This window comes from Hibiscus syriacus, unplaced genomic scaffold (assembly GCF_006381635.1).
Source record: "Hibiscus syriacus cultivar Baekdansim isolate YM2019G1 unplaced genomic scaffold, ASM638163v2 tig00113725_pilon, whole genome shotgun sequence".
NCBI lineage: Eukaryota > Viridiplantae > Streptophyta > Magnoliopsida > Malvales > Malvaceae > Hibiscus > Hibiscus syriacus.
In genome coordinates this window covers 9,200,535-9,225,089 of record NW_024063471.1, presented here as the reverse complement: position 1 = coordinate 9,225,089, position 24,555 = coordinate 9,200,535, and the positions used below count along the sequence as shown (strand labels likewise).

General features: G+C 33.7%; 1 pseudogene; it reads left to right on the top strand.

Moving 5' to 3' along the window:
- The first annotated feature begins 266 nt into the window (after positions 1–266).
- On the top strand, positions 267–11,891 carry LOC120187659 (annotated as a pseudogene).
- Positions 11,892–24,555: the final 12,664 nt, after the last annotated feature.

Below are 24,555 nucleotides of genomic sequence, written 5' to 3'. Positions count from 1 at the left end.
ATGAAAAAGTTGTGGCTTATGCGTTAAGATAGTTGAAGATTCACGAGAAAAATTACCCGACACACGATTTGGAATTGGCAGCAATTGTGTTTGCCTTGAAAATCTGGCGTCATTATTTGTATGGTGAGCGGTGCCATATTTATACGGATCACAAGAGTCTAAAGTATATGTTGACTCAGAAAGAGCTGAACTTGAGGCAAAGAAGGTGGATCGAGCTTTTAAAGGATTATGATTTAATTATCGATTATCACCCCGGAAAGGCGAATATGGTAGCAGATGCACTTAGCCAAAAGACTTTTGCCACCATACGGGCTTTGAATGTGTATATGTCTTTAAAGGAAGACGGTGCCTTGTTTGCTGAACTTAAGTTAAAGTCGATGCTTTTGGATTGGGTAAAAGAGATGTAAAGGACGATACAAATAGAAAAAGAAGAAACCATAGACTTTGAAATGAGAGCTGATAGATGTTTATATTATCAGGGATGACTTTACATTCCCGATATTGAGGAATTGAAGAAAGATATTCTTATCAAGGCACATTGTAGTCCTTTAACGATGCACCCAGGTGGGAATAAGATGTATTAGGATTTAAAAGTCGTTATTGGTGGTATAGTATGAAAAAAGCTATATTGGAGTTTACGGTAAAATGTTTGACATGTCAGCAAGTGAAAGCTGAACATAAAGTGCCATCTAGATTGCTACAATCAATATCCATTCCTAAATGGAAATTGGAATAAGTTATAATGGATTTTATTTCAGGGCTACCTTTATCATCAAGTAAAAAAGACTCCATATGGGTAATTGTAGATCGATTTACCAAGACAACTCATTTTATTCCAGTTCGAGTAGATTACTTGATGGATAAGAATACATAGAGATATATATATAAGAGATAGTCAGACTAAATGGAGTGCCTATATCAATAGTGTCCGATCGAGACCCATGGTTTACTTCAAGATTCTGGAAGTCGTTACATGAGGCATTGAGTACTCGATTAAACTTCAGCACAGCTTTTCATCTGCAGACAGATAGGCAGTTAGAACAAGCTATCCAGATACTAGAGGATATGCTAAGAGCATGAATGATTGAGTTTAAAGCATCATGGGAAAGGTATTTACGTATAAAAATAGTTACCAATCGAGTATTAAGATTGCCCTTATGAAGCTTTGTATGGAGAAAGTGCCGAACTCCAATAAATTGGATTGAACTAAAAGACTGAAATCTAATCGGGCCGGAGTTGATTAAAGAAATAGAGGAGAAATTAAAAATTATACAGGGCAATATAAAGATAGCCTCCAATTGACAAAAGTCTTATACTGATCTGAAAAGAAAAGAAATTGAATTTCAAGTGGGAGATAAGGTGTTTCTGAAAGTGTCACCCTGGAAGAAGGTATAACGATTTGGGCGAAAAGGAAAATTGAGTCTGAGATTCATTGGACTTTATAAGATCTTGAAAAGGGTTGGACTTGTAGCTTATCAATTAGCGTTGCCTCCATATATGGACAAGATCCACGATGTTTTCTATGTATCGATGCTTAGAAGGTACAAATCAGATCCATCCCATATCCTCACGCCTGAAGAGATAGAAATACGACCATATTTAACTTATGAGGAGGAACCTGTACGGATCTTGGATAAACAAACAAGGAATTGCGCAACAAAAGTATTCCATTAGTTAAAGTGCTCTGGAAAAATCTTAAGGTAGAGGAAGCTACTTGGGAAAGAGAGGAGGGCATGAGGAAGCAATTTCCACATCTCTTTGTTTCATGTACTTCTTTAAATTCGAGGACGAATTTTCTTAAGGGGAAGAATTGTAATACACCAAATGGTAGGCCAGTGACTATTTTTAAAGAATTTAAAATTTTGAAAGTTTAATTTAATAAATGTTAAAGTATAAGTAATGATTTGAGTAGGGCCAATTAGTAAGAAAATGATAATCGAAAGGTTTTAGAGTATGCCTAAAGACCAATTATATGATGATTGTAATAATATATATTTATTTACCGATTTTATTGAATAAAGGCATTGCCACTATTATTTTTAGTTATGTGTCTGTGTTTAACATAAAACTGAAAGATAATAAAGTCCATATAATAACATTATTAAAAGATCCATAATCGAGTATTGTTATGGGCATGGACAATAATAATACGCTTAACACTAACATGTTATTGATTGATGACAAGGAGTTGTCATTGACATATAAATGTCAGAATTGATACATGATTATATTGTTAGAGAACAATGTATTGGATTGACCCATCATGAGCATATGTCTTGGATTATTATGTAATGCTCATAACATTGCTCATGGTGATGACTATATGTATGATCCTCAGACTTGAGATCAATGTCATCCCAACATATATTGTTGTATGTTTTGATACAGTTAAACATGCTCCGTAACTGGTTGCACTATAAAGACTGTTATTGAATATATTTCGATATATGTAGTGGGGTGTATATGGTTAAGATAGGATTTGTCCTTCCTACATAATAGGAAATATATCACAGGCCACTTGATTGAGTGAGACTAGAAATGCATGGCCATGCTTGAATAAGTTGATATGCGATATCATATTCGTTAATTATAATCTACTCTAGATATTAAGAAACAATAGATGGGCTATACAAGTGTGACTATTCTAAGACTTGTGCCTATTATAGATATAAAGGACAAAAGGATGTAATACATAAAAGAGTTAATCACGAAGATGATATGTCGAATCATAATTTCTTGTAACTTAGGTGACAATGATTTATAGCTAAATGTCACTCATTGTATGTAATATTAGAATTGTTCTAATAATTACTACTAACGTTACAAGAACCTACAGGGTCACACCCTACGATTGAAATGAGCAAAGATGTACAATTTATTGTATGTTACTAAAATATATCTAGAGTTATGATATGTATATTTGATATACATATGATTTTAATTATCCCGAATATAATAAGTAAGCATTAAAAGAATGTAATTTAGATTACAACTCTTTTAATTGGTATGTATAATTCAGAATAATTAAATAAGTTTTTAAATAAACATTAAAGATTATAATTCGGATTATAAGTCTTTAATGTATATTTAATTGAATTAATTAAATAATATTTTTATTGTTAATTTGAAATAACTTTAAAAACCCTAAGATGTTAGGTTAATGGATATAAAAGGGTGTGTTAGGTCTAGCAGCCGTTTTTTAACACACACACATAAACCTTCAGTCGTTTTCTCTCAAAATAGTTTTGGGGAAAACAAATATTGCTTTCAATCGGGTGAACTGAGTAGAGGTCGAGACGTGATTTCATGGAGGCTTACGATTCGAACTGATCTATACCACCAGTATTCCCTGATTTTCTTGCTGTTATTCAAGGAACCCGATATAAGTATTCGCATCCCTTCCTTTCGATTTCGGTTTTACGTACTTGGATCGCTGGTGAGACCGTTGAGTTTTATTTTCGTTGCGCCGTGGGGTGCGCCGACTGTCCTAACAATGGTATCAGAGCTACTTGTACGATCCAAATTCGGGTTAAATTCTTGGATGATGCGATATGTATGAGATGCATGTTCTAGTTTTATCAATTTCGATAAATATGTTGATATCATTATTTGAATCGATAACCGCAAAGATTAATATGTTAATTTGTTAATATGTTTTTCAATCAGTTTGTTGCTGCAAGGATTTTACGAAATCCATATGTCAATCGTTGACTAAAGCTCATTTTAATAGTAAAGGTGAGCGAGCAAGTGATTTATTGGGGTCAATACATAATGATGTATGTGGACCAATGAATACACAAGCCAGAGGTGGATTCCATTACTTCATTACTTTCACTGATGACTTCAGTCGGTATGGGTATATTTATCTTATGGCCATAAATCTGAAGCCCTTGAAAAGTTTAAGGAATTTAAAAATGAAGTACAAAATCAACTAGGCAAGAGTATTAAGGCACTTCGATCAGATCGAGGTGGAGAATACTTAAACATAGAGTTTGATGAACTCCTGAAAGAATGTGGGATTGTCTCACAGCTTACGCCACCTGGTACACCACAGTGGAATGGAGTTTTTGAAAGAAGGAATCGAACACTGTTAGACATGGTTTGATCGATGATAAGTCATAGTGATCTTCTGACTTCTTTTTAGGGACATGCACTTGAAACAACCACTTTCACACTAAATCGTGTTATATCTAAATCGGTTCAAAAGACACCATAACTCTCAAAGAAAGGGAAGGGTAGAAATATTGAACTTGGAGAAGTTCAAGAACAACAGATAAATGAACCTGAAGTTGAGCATGTTTCACAAGTTGTTGAGGAGCATTTAACAGATTTAGAAACATAACCACTGCGTAGATCCACAAGAGAACGTCGTGCACCTGAGAGATTTAGATTTCTCGTTACAACACATGGAGATGCTCTTCTTATGGATCAAGATGAGCCCAGGACTTATCAAGAGGTAGTGTCTACCCTAGACTCTGAGAAATGGCTTGAGGACATGAGATCTGAGATGGATTCCATATCAGTAAACCAAATATGAACTTTGGTTGAACCACCTGAAGGGGTCAAACCTATAGGGTGTAAATGGGTTTTAAAGAAGAAAACTGACATGGATGGTAATGTACAAACATACAAGGGGCGATTAGTCGCTAAAGGTTTTTGAAAAGTTCATGGTGTAGACTATGATGAAACATTCTCCCCTGTAGCTATATTTAAGTCCATCCGGATCTTGCTCGCAATAGTTGTATTCCATAATTATGAAATATGGAAAATGGAAGTCAAAACCGCTTTCCTTAATGGAAAACTTGAAGATGATGTGTATATGACACAACCAGAAGGTTTTGTTATTCCAAGAAATGCTGGAAAGGTTTGTAAGCTATAGAGGTCTATTTATGGACTAAAGTAAGCTTCTCGAAGCTGGAATCTTCGTTTCAATGATTCAATCAAAGAGTTTGGTTTTATCAGAAATGAAGATGAGCCTTGTGTTTATAAGAAGGCTAGTGGGAGCATTGTTTCTTTCCTAATCCTGTATATAGACGCCATACTCATCATAAGAAATGATATACCTACTTTACAGTATGTTAAAACTTGGTTAGGTAGTTGTTTTTCTATGAAAGATTTGGGTGAGGCAGTGTATATCATAGGAGTTAAGATCTATAGAGATAGATCAAGACAACTTATAGGTCTCAGTCAAAGTACATATATAGACAAAGTGCTAAAAAGGTTCAGTATGGAAGAATCCAAGAAAATATTTTTTCCTATGAGACATGGCATTTCTCTTTCAAAGGAAATGTGTCCTTCAACTCCACAAGAAAGAGAACGGATGAATAAGATTACATATGCTTTGGTTATTGGTTCAATTATGTATGCCATGATATGTACTCGACCAGATGTATCATATGCTTTAAGCATGACGAGTCGGTATCAAGTGAACCCTGGTGGAAAACTAAGGATAAATTTCTTGTCTATGGAGGGGAGGAAAAGCTTAGTATAAAAGGTTATACTAATGCCAGCTTCCAAACTGACAAGGATGACTCACGATTGTAATCAGGTTTTGTGTTTGGTCTTAATGGAGGTGCTGTGAGCTGGAAAAGTTTGAAGCAAGACACAATAGCTAATTCTACAACAGAGGCTGAATACATTGCAGCCAGTGAAGCAACAAAAGAGGCTGTTTGGATCAAGAAGTTTATATTAGAATTAGGGGTTGTTCCCAGTATATCAGATACTGTAGAACTCCGTTGTGACAATAATGAAGCCATTGCACAAGCAAAGGAACCCAGATCTCATCAACGATCCAAACATATTCTTAGGCACTTTCATCTTATTCGAGATATCATAGATCGAGGAGATGTGGAAATATGCAGAGTACACATGGATGACAACATTGTTGATCCCTTGACGAAGCCTCTTACACAACAGAGGCATGATCGTCACACTGAGTCACTCAGTATTAGATATGTGAGTGATTGGTCTTAGTGTTAGTGGGAGATTGTTAGAGTATGCCCTAAGACCAATCATATGATGATTGTAATAATATATTTATTTACCGATTATATTGAATAAAGGCATTGGCACTATTATTTTCAGTTATGTGTCTGTGTTTAACATAAACTAAAAGATAATAAAGTCCATATACTAACATTATTAAAAGATCCATAGTCAAGTATTATTATGGGCATGGAAAATAATAATACGCTTAAGACTAACATGTTATTGATTGATGACAAGGAGTTGTAATTGACATACAAATGTCAGAATTGATACATGATTATATTGTTAGAGAACAATGTATTGGATTGACCTATTATGAGAATATGTCTTGGATTATTATGTAACGATCATAACATTGCTCATGGTGATGACTATATATAGGATCCTCAGACTTGAAATCAATGTCATCCCAACATATATTGTTGTATGTTTTGATACAGTTAAACATGCTCTGTAACTAGTTGCACTATAAATATTGGTATTGAATATATTTTGATATATGTAGTGGGGTGTATATGGTTAAGATAGGATTTGTCCTTCCTACATAATAGGAAATATATCACAGGCCACTTGATTGAGTGAGACTATAAATGCATGGCCATGCTCGAGTAGGTTGATATGTGATATCATATTCGTTAATTATAATCTACTCTAGATATCAAGAAACAATATATGAGCTATACAAGTGTGACTATTCTAAGACTTGAGCCTATTCTAGATATAAAGGACAAAAGGATGTAATACATAAAAAAGTTAATCACGAAGATGATATGTCGAATCATAATTTCTTGCAACTTAGGTGACAATGATATATTGCTAGATTTCACTCATTGTATGTAATATTAGAATTGTTCTAATAATTACTACTAACATTACAAGAACCTACAGGGTCACAACCTAAGATTGAAAAGAGCAAAGATGTACAATTTATTGTATGTTACTAAAATATATCTAGAGTTATGATATGTATATTTGATATACATATGATTTTAATTATCCGAATATAATAAGCATTAAAAGAATGTAATTTAGATTACAACTCTTTTAATTGGTATGTATAATTCAGAATAATTAAATAAGTTTTTAAATAAACATTAAAGATTATAATTCAGATTATAAGTCTTTAATGTATATTTAATTAAATTAATTAAATAATATTTTTATTGTTAATTTGAAATAATTTTAAAACCCCTAAGATGTTAGGGTAATGGATATAAAAGGGTGTGTTAGGTCTAGCAACCATTTTTTAACACACACACATAAACCTTCAATCGTTTTCTCTTAAAATAGTTTTGGGGAAAATAAAATTGGTCTCAATTGGGTGAATTGAGTAGAGGCCGATACGTGATTTCATGGAGGCTTACGATTCGAACCGATCTACGCCACCAGTATTAACTGTTGTTATTGTTGTTATTCAAGGAACCCACTGTAAGTATTCGCATCTCTTCCTCCCGATTTCGGTTTTACGTACTTGGATCGCTGGTGAGAACGTCGAGTTTTGTTTCCGCTGTGCCGTGGGGTGCGCCGACGGTCCCAACAGAAGGGTCTTTTGGTCTTTTAGAATGAAATGAAATTAAAAATTTCATTTTTAAAGATTAGAGATTTAAGAAAAAGGGCAAAAGTTAAAATTGAAGCTAAGTTACTTATTCCTCGTCTTCTTCCTCCCGTGGGTTGTGCTTTCCTCTATAGAAATAAGGTAAACTTCATTCAACTAGTTTTTCCTTTCGATTTTGGTTGGCTTTTATAGCATTAAGTGATATATAAGCCTAAGGAAGGGTTAAAGAAGATTAAAACTAAGAGGTGAAAGTTTTATTTGAGATTTAGGGAAATGGGTTTTTAAATGATATGTTGATATATTAGTTTTTGTTCAAGTTTATTAGTATATTTAACTTGTTAAAGGAGTGAATAAGAGATTAGAAGCATTGGATATGATTAAAAACATGTTAGAAAAAGTGGTAAGATTCTTGAGTTGAGATGCTCTTTAGAAATTTTAGAAGTTATAAGAGGTTAAATGAAGGAAAGTTAGTTGGGTTAAGTAAAGAAGAGTTTAATAGCACTGTTGGAGGAAAGAGTCAGATTTAAAGGGAAAATTAGTAAAAATCAGGCTGAAAAATGGTAAATCTGGGTAGGGGTATCGGTATTGGAAGAACAATACCAATACTATAGGCTTAAATTGGAAGAAATCAGTTGAACAATATCGATACTGATGCAATTAGTATCGATAATTAGATGGGTATCGATACCATGAGGAAAGTATCAATACCATAGGCTTACAGAATGTAGAAATGGTATCGATACTGTAATAGAGTATCGGTACCATAATACAGAAGTATCGGTACTGAGAGGAAGGTATCGAAACCATTGATTTACAGAATGCCGAAATGGTATCGATACTGAAAGGGAGTATCGGTACCATAGTATAGAAGTATCTATACCATCGTGTGGGTACCGATACTATTGAGCCTAGAATTTAAAGATAGGCTGAAATTTTTATAGAAATCTAAATAATAACACTTGTGAGTATTATTAAAGTATAAATGTTAGGGAATATACTAACATTTGGTATGGTATGTGCCTTTAATGGATGTTTCTATAGATCATAACCAAGCTCCTGAATCTAGCAAGATCAAGGGAAAAGATAAAGTTGTTGAGTAGCCATTCCTCATTACATTTTTAGAAAATGTTTATCAGGTGAGTACATTTATTGTGCTTATTTGAGAGGAATAATTTTTGAAATGAGTTTAATTATAGGGGTTCAATTTAATGTATGTTTATGGTATTTAATATATTTTCGATGCATATAAATAGGACATTAAAGGCATGAAAGGATACCATAAATAAAATGCATAACGATTCATTAAAGGCATGAAAGGATGCCATAAATAAAATGTATAATGGTGCATTAAAGGCATGAAAGGATGCCATAAATAAAATGCATAACGGTGCATTAAAGGCATGAAAGGATGTCATAAATAAAATGGATAACGGTTCATTAAAGGCATGAAAGGATACCATAAATGAAATGCATAACGGTGCATTAAAGGCATGAAAGGATGCCATAAATGAAATGCATAACGGAGTATTAAAGTCATGAAAGGATGCCATAACTAAAAATAATGAATAATTACTAAAAAATAATGGGAAAAATATACGTAAAGAAAGGTATATTGGACATACTCAGAATGTTGATGATGATAGTATGAAAGAAATATGGTTTATATAATAGGGAATTATATAATCCTTATGGATGATACGAATTGTTTCGTAACCAAATAATCATGATATACTTATGTTTACATTAATGTTTCTTTAAAATACTATGTCTCACTAAGTAAATAGTTAACATGTGTTGATTTCATGAATAGGCGAAGCCAGAGAATAGATGAGTAAGGAATGCAACAGTAGCAGCAACTATCATCAATTAAGGTTGACTCGTCAGTAACAAATGGACAATCCGGTTTATTTTGAAAAACTTAGTTGGCATGTAATTAAAGTATGAAAAATGCTATGAATTGTATTAAGTAGAACCTCGTAACATATTCTAATTAATTTTTTACGGTATATAAAATAAATGTTATGTTTTAAGAAATTTGGAAACAAAATTTTACGGGTTTTCAATTGAGGAAAAATATTTTAAAAGTGATGTGACATTTGTATCTCGTGTATGGAAATGTATACGAGAGATGGGTGTTACAGTTACTGCTCTTAGTTATTAAGATGCTTTACTCTGGTCATCATAATATAAGGGTATTTTAGTCATTCTTTGCCTCTAGAGAAGTTTGTATCCGTTTTGTGATTTTATGATGATTATTGTGATTGTTGTTCGCTACCTACAACACTAACTAGCCCGATACTTGACTAGGGTTTATTAGTGGGTAGCAAAAATCTAGTTGCTCTTACTATGTTTTTTCTCAATCCACTCTTGAATTTGATGGAAATTGTACTTTCAACATTCACTAACATCCTTATAGTACGTAACTTTGTTATTTCATAATCTGATTATTTCATCATAATGATCACTATTATATCCTCTGTAATAGTCATTCGTTCTTAGGTATTCTCTATATGTTCAACTGAAGATGCTTGGACACAGTACGCCCACTATGGTTACTTTGGTTGTAACCTACACCTATGAGTGTCTCTGGGTCCCTTTGGCCTTATAAGCCCCCACATACTAAGTTTTACCATTTCAGATCATCCCTGACTCTTACAGTCCTTAACCGAGTCTAATCTGACCATCCAAAGAGAGTAATATTGATACTCTACTTGCAGTATTGATACCCCTATGCGTATCGGTACAAAAATTACTATTGTTACTAAAAAAGAGGCTCAACTGTACTCTCTGAGTATCGATACTCTCCTAATAGTCTCGATATTTCCTTCCTGAAGCCCCTAAATTTTCCCTAATTCATCTAGTATCGATATTATTCTTCCAGTATCGATACTTAATGTAACACCCCAATTTAGGGGTTATGTTTCTTCCATATTAATAATGATACTGAATAAGTTATAAACTACTTTGTATTGGGAATTTGTATATAGTATTTTTTTATCGAATGAGTATTTAAAAAAAAAGTCCGCTTTTGAATTACTAAATATTTTTTTAGTACATAAATTAAGAAAGTGAAATATTTTATCACATGGATAAATATGTGTATTGGATTTATAAAGCTAAGATAAGTGATTGATTGAATACATGGGAGTGATTTGTTTTTATATATATATTTCAAGATAAGTGACTGATTGAATACATGGGAGTGATTTGTTTTTATATATATAAATCTCAAGATAAGGGATGAGTGATTGATTTAAAGAAATAATTCATTTATTATTATTTTATTCAAAACATTTAGAAACATAAATTTATAAAATATCTTGGGGTTTGTTTTATAATATTTCTTTGTTTAACGTGATTGGCCATTATTTATGGAATTCTGGTATATCTCTAACATAAGGATTTGCTTGGCCAAAGGAGAAAAGAAAAGGTTTTGATGAGGAAATTTGGCTATGAAGAGATGATATTTTCTGGTTTTTAAGACTACCCCTTCTTCACCCCAAGGAACCAAGTGTTTCCATTTTTCTTTTCTATTCAGAAATATGGGTTGTTACCCTGATAAACCAGCCCTCATCGATGCTGATACTGATGAAACTCTCTCCTTCTCTCAACTCAAATCCACTGTCCTCAAGCTTTCCCATGCTTTTCTTGATCTGGGTGTCAACAGAACCGATCGAGTCATGATCTTTGCACCCAATTCTATCCACTTTCCTCTTGGTTTCTTCGATGTAACTGCCATAGGCGCCATTTCTACAATGATCAACCCCTTGTATTTTCTCCATGAACTCTCCAAACAAGTCAAATATTCCATTCCCAAGCTTGTTGTGACTGTCCCAGAGTTGTTAAACAAGGTTAAGGGTGTTGTTTTAACACTGGAATTTCATTGCAGCGGCTTTGATGGTAACCATGGATCAAGAACTTGCGAGGAATATGCATCGGGTTTACTTGTGTGTATTTTCAATGTCCCATGTGTGTGAGCTGGCAGTTATAGCTTACGAACAGCTGCAGAAGGGGAATTCGTTGGTGTCAATGTCCAGGTTTGACTTTAGGATGTTTTTTTAGGAATATAGAGAAGTATAGAATAACTCATTTATGGGTTGTGCATCCGATTGTTCTTGCCATGGCTAAGCAGATTGTTGTTAACAAGTTTGATCTTTCTTTGGTGAGGCAAATCGGTTATGGTACTACTCTTCTGAGGAAGGAAATGATGGAAGATGAAGATATACGTTCTGTTCGGCTCGGCTATTGCGGCGTCCAAATAACTACGCTCTTTGTACCATCAACAGGTTGCGATTGGGTTGCCAAATCCAAATCGGGAGCTTGGTTGATTCTTCGTTCCGATCTTTAAGGCCACAGAGCTGGTTACTTTGGGGAAAACTCAAGCATTAACCTGAACCTGAGTGGCTTTGTAATGAGCTGCAGAGTCCACGGGGAAAGGGAGAGCAGCAAACAGTCGGTGCAACTGGCCATGCGACACGTAACATGCATAGAGGATGCTTTGGTATTTGGTTCATTGCCACATAATAGAACTAGATTTAATAATTAAGAGTAGTGCATGAAAGGGACACTCCATGTGAGTTATGTGGTAATGCTTCACACATCAATTATTTGAAAAAGGGAGTTATGATTCCCAAGGAAATTCACGTGGTTGGTTATTAAAATAAGTGGAAAATCATCATGAGTCCTCAAGTCTTGGTAAGAACTTGGTCTTGTCTCATAGTTTCCTCTAGTTTTAGTTTATGGCTCAATAGTACAAATTAATTCGGTTCAGTCCCTAATTTTTAGTGATTAATTATTAAAGTAACCCCACATGTATTCTATTATACTAATTGGGTTTACAAATTATTATTTCAATTCTAATAAGCTATCTTTATGTCGAGGAAATTATTTGGATACGATTTAGTAATTTTAATGACCTGGATCATGAGGAAAATATTGGAAGTTGATTTCAAGATCGAGGGCGTTCAAATGGAATTTAATGGTTAATCAGTATGGCAAAGAAATCGAGGTAATATTTTGCTACCTCTTTATGCTTTATGGAACATGTTAATATTGGTAAATGCATGAATAAGATAATGTTGATCACTTTTGTGGAGTTGAATAATTTATACATTTGATATGAATGTGGTAGAAATTTTGCAACTAAATACGGATCGAATGACTAATATAATAGATTGATGAATTGTTAGAATTAAATTACAAGTTTGTGATTGGTGATAAAGAAATCAGCTCTGGATTTGTAACTTATATTTTATATCATCAAAGGTTAAATGTTAAAGGTACTTATATGGGAAATTATGAGAATATTTCGATTAGGTAAAATTATGAAATTACCCTTATGTTGGAAAATGACAAGAATTGTCCCTGGAAGTGGATTAGTAAATCTAAAAAGACATATTGATCCGATAAATTTATTGATGTGCATAAGAAATGTTAGTTTTACTTGGAAATTATGGATAACCGGTTTTTAATTCCAATAGGGATTATGCAAGATACTAGAAGTCTGTTGAGGAATCATTTCAAGATCAGAGAATGTTCGAGGAAACAACTAACCATAGGATCTTTAAATTATACGTATGCTCGTTAAGAGTTAATACCGAAATCATCTAGTTAAGAAAATATGAAAATGCCCTTGAAAGGTAAAAATAGCTCGAGTTGACCCTGAATGAGAAAGTTCTTTGAGGATTTGTACTTAACTCAATTAATTACGGATTTAATTGTTAAGATCCTGTCTTTAGACAGAAAATTTCTGATAACCTGTTGGTAACTTCTGAGAAGAAAATCGATCTGAAAATCTTTGAGTTAAGAATAAATTATTGAGAGTGCTCTTTTGTCAGAATTATTTGAAAGGTCTGGAATAAATGATAAGTTGGAATTAAATAATAAGACAGAATTGAAGGAAAGAATTGAAATACACCGGATCTGTAAAATAACCAGAATACCCCTGTAATGAAAAAGACTCAAGAATATTACCAAGCTCAGTAATGATTGGATATCCTCGAGCTCTGAAAATAATGGAATGAAACTGGGCACCAGAATGACCAAAATACCCTTATGACCTAAAATTAGTAGAAGTGTTGGATTAATTAAGGAATCCAAATAAACATGGATATGGTACTGCTCTTAAAATTTATGGATCACATATTAAGTCGAGCAATCAATGCTAGTGTATATGTCAGTACCTAAAATGTATAGATGTTACTTGAATGTGTGTTCGTCTTCTCAAGTGTGGTTCGATGATAATTTTGAAAGTACTCAGCTCAACTCAACTCTAAGTCGCATTCGATAATAAGAAATGGATATTTGTTAGACAAATCAACCACGAAGACCAAATTAAATTAAACGAAAGTACAATATATATATCTGAAATTTAGAAACGTCTGGATTATCTGGAAAGCTTTGAAGTAATCAGGATAGACTTGACTGATAAACCAAATGAGTAACCTCAATAACTGAGGATTAAATAGGTGATTTGATGAGTATGGGAACACTGTTGAACTTACATGATGAATTATCCTTATGGGTCATAAAACATGAATCAAGTACGTATATATTTCCTGATATCGTTGAAATATGGAAATGAAATAAAGACTATTGGAAGATCTATTCAGTGATGATTACGAATATGATTTATGGACAAGAATTTTTTGTATTAAAGAGTAAATACTCTGAAAAGGCAGTAAATTGACGGGTCCACATGCATTAGTTTAGGGAGCTTGTTCAGTTCGAATTGTTCGATAAACCAATCGACTAACATGGATTGTAAATGTCTTGAAGCTTTGTTTCTCCTTTATTAGCTCAAATCACTTTGGGCATTCTGGAACGCTTTCCTGATGTACATGAACCATAGTGTAATTCTAAAGTATTAAATTTTAATGTCTGATTAGATCGGTTAATAATCGATTCTGTCCAATAGGACCTTGTTCTCAGAATCTGATCAAATTGCACAAGCTTCATGTTATCCTTACCGATAATTACAAAATGCCTCTGAAAAATACTTGGATCCTTTAGTGTGTTCCTTATGTACTACATAATTATTTTATCTGTTTTAAAATGTGGTACACTAAAACCTATGGTTATTGTTTTATGATGCACCGACTTACGGTGATGGTTTATGGACTATGTCTGATATATGATTATTGGTTTTCACTGATATATGATAACGATGATTACGGACCTAATGTGACTCTTGGGTAGGCTCACGGGCCCCAAGATGCTCCATTAGGTTGGCTCCCTTTTGCCGTGTGCTTAGGGTAAACCCTATAGACTTACGGGCCTAAGGATACAGGCCCAAAGCCTATCCTTAGGTGACTTCCTTTTTGCTGTGTGCTTAAGGTAAGCCCTACGGACGTAGTTCTGAGGAACTGCGGATAGTGTACATGAAAAGGATTTAAACTACGAGTTTCAAAAGTGAAACTTCATTATGATTTTATGATGATTTACTGAACTATTACTCGTTTATTGTACCTACTATGATTTTATCGTACTGTTGGAACACACTAGACATCCTATTTGATCTCATGAAAAAGTGATACTATGAATGCTTCCTATGAACTGTGATCTTCATGGTTTCTACTCGATGAACTACTAATGGAATCCCATATTATCTTGTAAACTGGTATACGTTTGATTCGATAAGGAAATTATGGCTTCACATTTATCTGCATGTCCTTTAGCATCACTTGGTAGTTCTGTATTACTGAGCTTTCCGAAGCTCACTCTATTACTCACCATTGCAGGTTAAAAGAATTGTACTAGTGCAACTATCGTCATCAATAAGGGAGTTCTTCCGGCGTTGCTTACAGAGTATGATACATGTGATTAGGGGCATGTAATTGTATTTTGTTTTATATACGAGTCTAAAAATCTGTTTTTATTTCTGAATGCTGATAAAGCAATTATGGGTTACATGTTTTAATAAAAGTTTTAAATTTTCCACTATTTTTACAGTGGGTCACTCCGGTGGCCCTAATGTGACACTTCAGATCGGATCAGGTTATCCGCATCGGTCTGAGGGGGTTACATTTATTGGTATCAGAGCTTTGGTTTGAGTCAAAAAAAATTTATGATAGACCGGCCGGTCGAATGTCAAAATATGTCTGATCGGTACATGCCCCTAGACTATAATCGTACCTCTCTGAGCTGGAACTCCAGGGCTGAATCCCTATCTGTAACGAGTAAACCAAAGTTTCCATCCGTTGAAGATATACTTGTATAAAAAGCAATATCAGTAACATCTGTCTAAACGCTATAAATTACCTCAGGAGCAATATGAGAGTTATTCATCTAAGAAATTCTGACTCGACTCCGGAAATAAAATTGGGATATACTACTGCACTATGAGCCTACTCTCGTAACCAAGACTGAATTGATTCTTCAAGGAATTTTCGTTCAAATTCTTTTACTATAATAAGGAAAAGTTCTGATAAGAACGAATGCTCAACTGGTTAAGAATTTGTAGAGTATCCGTACTTTTGTAAAAGCTATGTGAAGCTATGAAAGAACTGATGGAAGTTTATTTCTACAATAATGTGACATGAATAAATTTCAAGGACGAAATTATTTTAAGGAGGAGAGAATTGTACCACCCCAATTTAGGGGTTATGTTTCTTCCATATTAATTATGATACTGAATAAGTTATAAACTACTTTGTATTGAGAATTTTTATATAGTATTTTTTTATCGAATGAGTATTTAAAAAAAGTCCGCTTTTGAATTACTAAATATTTTTTTAGTACATAAATTAAGAAAGTGAAATATTTTATCACATGGATAAATATGTGTATTGGATTTATAAAGCTAAGATAAGTGATTGATTGAATTCAGGGGAGTGATTTGTTTTTATAAATATATTTCAAGATAAGAGATAAGTGATTGATTGAATACAGGGGAGTGGTTTGTTTTTATATATATAAATCTCAAGATAAGGGATGAGTGATTGATTTAAAGAAATAATTCTTTTATTATTATTTTATTCAAAACATTTAGAAACACAAATTCATAAAATATTTTGGGGTTTGTTTTATAATATTTCTTTGTTTAACGTGATTGGCCATTGTTTCTGGAATTCTGGTATATCTCTAACATAAGGATTTGCTTGGCCAAAGGAGAAAAGAAAAGGTTTTGATGGAGAAATTTGGCTATGAAGAGATGGTATTTTCTGGTTTTTAAGACTACCCCTTCTTCACCCCAAGGAACCAAGTGTTTCCATTTTTCTTTTCTATTCAGAAACATGGATTGTTACCCTGATAAACCAGCCCTCATCGATGCTGATACTGATGAAACTCTCTCATTCTCTCAACTCAAATCCACTGTCCTCAAGCTTTCCCATGCTTTTCTTGATCTGGGTGTCAACAGAACTGATCGAGTCATGATCTTTACACCCAATTCTATCCACTTTCCTCTTGGTTTCTTCGATGTAACTGCTATAGGCGCCATTGCTACAACGATCGACCCCTTGTATTTTCTCCATGAACTCTCCAAACAAGTCAAAGATTCCATTCCCAAGCTTGTTGTGATTGTCCCGGAGTTGTTAAACAAGGTTAAGAGTGTTGTTTTAACACTGAAATTTCATTGCAGCGGCTTTGATGGTAACCATGGATCAAGAACTTGCGAGGAATATGCATCGGGTTTACTTGTGTGTATTGTCAATGTTCCATGTGTGTGGGCTGGCAGTTATAGCTTACGAACAGCTGCAGAAGGGGAATTCGTTGGTGTCAATGTCCAGGTTTGACTTTAGGATGTTTTTTAGGAATATAGAGAAGTATAGAATAACTCATTTATGGGTTGTGCATCCGATTGTTCTTGCCATGGCTAAGCAGACTGTTGTTAACAAGTTTGATCTTTGTTTGGGGAGGCAAATCGGTTATGGTACTGCTCTTCTGAGGAAGGAAATGATGGAAGGTGAAGATATACGATCTGTCCAGCTCGGCTATTGCGGCGTCCTTCATAACTACGCCCTTTGTACCATCAACAGGTTGCGATTGGGTTGCCAAATCAAACTTGGGAGCTTGGTTGATTCTTTGTCCTGATTCTTTAAGGCCAAAGTGTTGGTTGCTTTGGGGAAAAATCAAGCATTAACCCGAACCCGAGTGGCTTTGTAATAAGCTGCAGAGTCCACGGGGAAAGGGAGAGCAGCAAACAGTCGGTGCAACTGGCCATGCGACACGTAACATGCATAAAAGATGCTTTGGTCTTTGGTTCATTGCCACATGATACAACTAGATTTAATAATTAAGAGTGGTGCATGCAAGGGACACTCCAAGTGAGTTATGTGGCAATGCTTCACACATCAATTATTTGAAAAATGGAGTTATGATTCCCAAGGAAAATCACGTGGTTGGTTATTAAAATAAGTGGAAAATCATCATGAGTCCTCAAGTCTTGGTAAGAACTTGGTCTTGTCTCATAGTTTCCTCTAGTTTTAGTTTATGGCTCAATAGTACAAATTAATTCGGTTCAGTCCCTAATTTTTAGTGATTAATTATTAAAGTAACCCCACATGTATTCTATTATACTAATTGGGTTTACAAATTATTATTTCAATTCTTATAAGCTATCTTTATGTCAAGGAAATTATTTGGATACGATTTAGTAATTTTAATGACCTGGATCGTGAGGAAAATATTGGAAGTTGATTTCAAGATCGAGGGCATTCAAATGGAATTTAATGGTTAATCAGTATGGCAAAGAAATCGAGGTAATACTTTACTACCTCTTTATGCTTTATGGAACATGTTGATATTGGTAAATGCATGAATAAGATAATGTTGATCACTTTTGTGGAGTTGAATAATTTATACACTTGATATGAATGTGGTAGAAATTCTGCAACTGAATACGGATCGAATGACTAATATAAGAGATTGATGAATTGTTAGAATTAAATTACAAGTTTGTGATTGGTGATAAAGAAATCAGCTCTGGATTTGTAACTTATATTTTATATCATCAAAGGTTAAATGTTAAAGGTACTTATATGGGAAATTATGAGAATATTTCGATTAGGTAAAATTACGAAATTACCCTTATGTTGGAAAATGACAAGAATTGTCCCTGGAAGTGGATTAGTAAATCTGAAAAGACATATTGATCCGATAAATTTATTGATGTGCATAAGAAATGTTAGTTTTACTTGGAAATTATGGATAACCGATTTTTAACCCCAATAGGGATTATGCAATATACTAGAAGTCTGTTGAGGAATCATTCCAAGATCAAAGAATGTTCGAGGAAACAACTAACCATAGGATCTTTAAATTATAAGTATGCTCGTTAAGAGTTAATACCGAAATCATCTAGTTAAGAAAATATGAAAATGCCCTTGAAAGGTAAAAATAGCTCGAGTTGACCCTGAATGAGAAAGTTCTTTGAGGATTTGTACTTAACTCAATTAATTACAGATTTAATTGTTAAGATCCTGTCTTTGGACAGAAAATTTCTGATAACCTGTTGGTAACTTCTGAGAAGACAATCGATTTAAGAATAAATTATCGAGAGTGCTCTTTTGTCAGAATTATTTGAAAGGTCTGGAATAAATGATAAGTTGGAATTAAATAATAAGACAGAATTGAAGGAAAGAATTGAAATACATCGGATCTGTAAAATAACCAGAATACCACTGTAATGAAAAAGACTCAAGAATATTACCAAGCTCAGTAATTATTGGATATCCTCGAGCTCTGAAAATAATGGAATGAAACTGGACACCAGAATGACCAAAATACCCTTATGACCTAAAATTAGTAGAAATGTTGGATTAATTAAGGAATCCAAATAAACATGGATATGGTACTACTCTTAAAATTTATGGATCACATATTAACCCGAGCAATCAATGCTAGTGTATATGTCAGTACCTGAAATGTATAGATGTTACTTAAATGCGTGTTCGTCTTCTCAAGTGTGGTTCGATGATAATTTTGAAAGTACTCAGCTCAACTCAACTCTAGGTCGCATTCGATAATAAGAAATGGATATTTGTTAGACAAATCAACCACGAAGACCAAATTAAATTAAACAAAAGTACAATATATATATATATCTGAAATTCAGAAACGTCTGGATTATCTGGAAAGCTCTGAAGTAATCAGGATAGACTTGACTGATAAACCAAATGAGTAACCTCAATGACTGAGGATTAAATAGGTGATTTGATGAGTATGGGAACACTGTTAAACTTACATGATGAATTATCCTTATGGGTCATAAAACATGAATCAAGTACGTATGTATTTCCTGATATCGTTGAAATATGGAAATGAAATAAAGACTATTGGAAGATCTATTCAGTGATGATTACGAAAATGATTTATGGACAAGAATTTTTTGTATTAAAGAGTAAATACTCTGAAAAGGCAGTAAATTGACGGGTCCACATGCATTAGTTTAGGGAGCTTGTTCAGTTCGAATTGTTCGATAAACCAATCGACTAACATGGATTGTAAATGTCTTGAAGCTTTGTTTCTCCTTTATTAGCTCAAATCACTCTGGGCATTCTGGAACGCTTTCCTGATGTACATGAATCATAGTGTAATTCTAAAGTATCAAATTTAAATGTTTGATTAGATCAGTTAATAATCGATTCTCTCCAATAGGACCTTGTTCTCAGAATCTGATCAAACTGCACAAGCTTCATGTTATCCTTACCGATAATTACAAAATGCCTCTGAAAAATACTTGGATCCTCTAGTGTGTTCCTTATGTACTACATAATTATTTTATCTGTTTTGAAATGAGGTACACTAAAACCTATGGTTACTGTTTTATGATTCACCGACTTACGGTGATGGTTTATGGACTATGACTGATATATGATTATTGGTTTTCACTGATATGTGATAACGATGATTACGGACCTAATGTGACTCTTGGGTAGGCTCATGGGCCCCAAGATGCTCCATTAGGTTGGCTCCCTTTTACCGTGTGCTTAGGGTAAGCTCTATGGGCTTACGGGCCTAAGGATACAGGCCCAAAGCCTATCCTTAGGTGGCTTCCTTTTTTGCTGTGTGCTTAAGGTAAGCCCTACGGATGTAGTTCTGAGGAACTACGGATAGTGTACATGAAAAGGATTTAAACTGCGAGTTTCAAAAGTAAAACTTCATTATGATTTTATGATGATTTACTAAACTATTACTCGTTTATTGTGCCTACTATGATTTTATCGTTTCTACTATGATTTTATCGTACTGTTGGAACACACTAGACATCCTATTCGATCTCATGAAAAAATGATACTATGAATGCTTCCTATGAACTGTGATCTTCATGGTTTCTACTCGATGAACTACTAATGGAATCCCAGATTATCTTGCAAACTGGTATACGTTTGATTCAATAAGGAAATTATGGCTTCACATTTATCTGCATGTCCTTTAGCATCACTTGGTAGTTCTATATTATTGAGCTTTCTGAAGCTCGCTCTATTACTCACCATTGCAGGTTAAAAGAATTGTACCAGTGCAATTATTGTCATCAATAAGGGAGTTCTTCCGGCATTGCTTACAGAGAATGATACATGTGATTAGGGGGCATGTAATTGTATTTTGTTTTATATACGAGTCTAAAAATCTGTTTTTATTTCTGAATGCTGATAAAGAAATTATGGGTTACTTGTTTTAATAAAAGTTTTAAATTTTCCACTATTTTTACAGTGGGTCGCTCCGGTGGCCCTAATGTGACACTTCAGATCAGATCGGGTTATCCGTATCGGTCTGAGGGGGATACACTTAAACTCATAAATGTCTTAATTGGGCTTGGAAAACACCCAAAATCATCTCCAATGTCTTAGTTTGGTTTTCTAATCATGTGTTAAAGCATTAGAAAGTTATTAGTGGTCTTAAAGTGTCATAAAAATATATGTTTAACATCAATTTCGTCATCTAATCATAAAATCAAGCATAACCCTATAAATGCTTAAAAACTCAAATATAAACAAAAATTCATGATTATGAAAGTCTAAACACCACAAAGGATTAAAATACAATACCTTAATGTTTGAATCCCAAAATAAATCTCATTGCTTAGCTACACTCATTTCCTTTGTGATTTGTATGAAACTCCCACTTTTTCTTTAACTAGAAAGAATCCAAGGCTTGAATTGTAATACCCCAAATATTAAGTCAGAGACTAAATTGAAAAGAATTAAAAATTGAAGATTTATTTGAATAATTGGTAAAAGATGAGAAAATGATTTGGAATAGTGTTTTGAACTAAATTGTAGTAATAGATGATTTAAGAGGGCATTTTGGTCCTTTAAGGGGAAATAAATTTTAAATTTATTTTCTAGAAAGTATTAAAATAGGGAAAAAGGGAATTTAGGGAGAAAAAAGACCATCTCTCATTTTTCTTCTTCTTCTTGTGGAAATATCTCTCCCTCATAGCAAAGGTAAAATTTTAATTGGTTAGTGTTTCCTTTCGATTATGGTTGATTCTTGTAAACATAAGTGTTATGTAAGATTAAGGAAATGTTAAATTAGATTAAAACTAAGTTTTTTATAAGATATTAGGGATTAAAGAAAATGGGTTTGTCAGTGATATGTTAAAATAGAGGTGTTTATGGATGTTTACTAGTAGATTTGACTTGTCAAATGGGTATATGAGAGACTAGAAGCATTGGATAGGACTAAGAATACATTAGAAAAAGTGGTGTAATTCTTAGAATTGAATGTTCTTGGATGATGTTAGATGTTTTAAGAAAAAAATGAAGAAAGATTAGTCTGGTTAATTAAAGAAGAGTTTGATAGTATTGTATGGTGTAAGTATAACAAAATTTGACCCCATTTGGCTAAAAAATGGGTTAAAAACTGGAAAATCTGGGCAAGGGTATCGGTACTGATAGAACAGTACCGATAATATAGGCTAAAATGGGATGAAAAACTGAGTAGTATCGATACTGATTGAATCAGTATCGATCCCGACTAGGTAGTATCGATACCATGGTAAGGGTATCGATACTAGGAAAACATCGAATCTAAAAATGGTATCGATACCAAAAGGGGAATCGATACCATAATATGGTAGTATCGATACCAGAAGGGGGTATCGATACCAGAAGGGGGTATCGATACCATAGTATAGAAGTATCGGTACTAGGGTAGTAATATCGATACTATAGAGCCAAAAATGTTACAAATAGGCTGATATTGTTATAGAAAGTTAATGATATGTCCTTTTGAGTATTGTTTAAGTTTAATGGTTAGAGAAAAATACTAACTTTAGGTATGGTGCTTGTTTTAATGAATACTTGAGTAGATCGAAACCAAGCTCCCGAGGCAAGCAAAACTAAGGGCAAAGGAAAAGTATTGGAGTAATCAACATTACGTTTTGGATTCATAGAAAGAAAAGTCAAGTGAGTGCATTTAATTATGTGTGTACATGCTACAATAGTAATAGTGTAGAAATTATTAATGTATGTATGGTTATTACCAAATGGAACTAAGTGTTCAAAATGTTAAGAAATTCATACTAAGTGTACGAATTTCTGTATTGGGCACTTTGTGTGCCAAAATATTAAGAAATTCATACTAAGTGTATGAATTTTCGTATGGAAATATATGTGAAATTGTCAGAAGTTTAGAATAAGAAAGTGAATTGTCGTAATTGTAGTGGATGAGTAATCCATGTAAATGATAGTAAAATTGTGGTATTAATGCACTGGACATATGGGTATAAATCATAGAATGTATAATGATTGAAGAGGTTAATTGATATTGAATGATTATTATAGTAGAGATTGCTCTAAAATAAACTATTAATAGTCCTAACTATGCATTTGACAGAAAGGTGTCATTTATGCCAGTTAGATGAAAGGCAATCCATGTATAGTACTTCTACATTTAATGTATGTAGGGCAAATAAAGAATTAAGGGGGAAAATATACCCAAAAGGATAAGTATGATGAACATACTATGAATAATTTCCATGATGGTATGCAAGAATTATGGTTTAACTGACGAGGGCTTAAATGGTCCTTATGAATAATGAAATTAAATTATTATTCAGTATTTATAAGATATTGTCGTATAATTGTAATGTTCTTGCAGTTTCATGTCTCACTAAGTAAATACATAATGTGTGTTTATTCTATGCGAAGGTAAAGGCAAAGATTAGTGCGTAAGGAGTGTAGCAGTAGCAGCAGCTTTCATCAATTAAAGGTTGATTCATCCGTAATATTATGACTATCTTATTTAATTTAAAAACTTAGTTGGCATGTAATTAAACTATGAAAAATATTTTGGAATGTAATTAAGTGATAGTTTTAGTATGTTGCTTTCAGAAATATCATATTTTGTAGTTGATCAAATTGAAACAAATTTGTATGGCTTTTAAAATGACAAAACATTTTTATAAAGTAATGTGACCTCTGTGTCTTATATACGGAAAGGTATACGGGATATGGGTGTTACATTTATTGGTATCAGAGCTACATGTTTAGCCGATTTTCGACCAAAACTGAGTTCAATTGAAATGAGAAAAAGGGGATTACATGCCATTAAGATTGTCAAGGTTACTGATATGGTGTCATCAAAGTGTACTTGATGACACTCCTTACTAATTGAAATGTTATTATTATGTATGTTCTAATAAATGTCAGAATCCTCTAACTCTCACAGAGCGGGGGAACAAGAGATGAGAGAAATAATTGGTAGCGAAAGTTACGAAGCTAATAGTGAGCATTTGGTTCCATCTGAAAATGCTAGTACACTTGCACATCAAGGGATGTCGGTACCAGAGTATGGAGCTTTTATGCAAGCTCTAAACGGTATGTTGACTCATTTTCAACCTCCTCCGCCTCCTCCTGCTCCTCTAACACCTACAATGTTGATCCCAAAGGAGCTAAAGAGTTTGGGAGCTCTAGAGTTCGAGGAAATGAAGGTGAGGGTCCTATGGAGGTCGATATGTGGTTAAATGATGTGATGTTAATGCTTGAAAGCATGCAATGCTCAGATCAGGAAAATTTGGGAGGCGATGTATCTTTACTTAGAGGATCAACTCGAGTATGGTGGTCCAA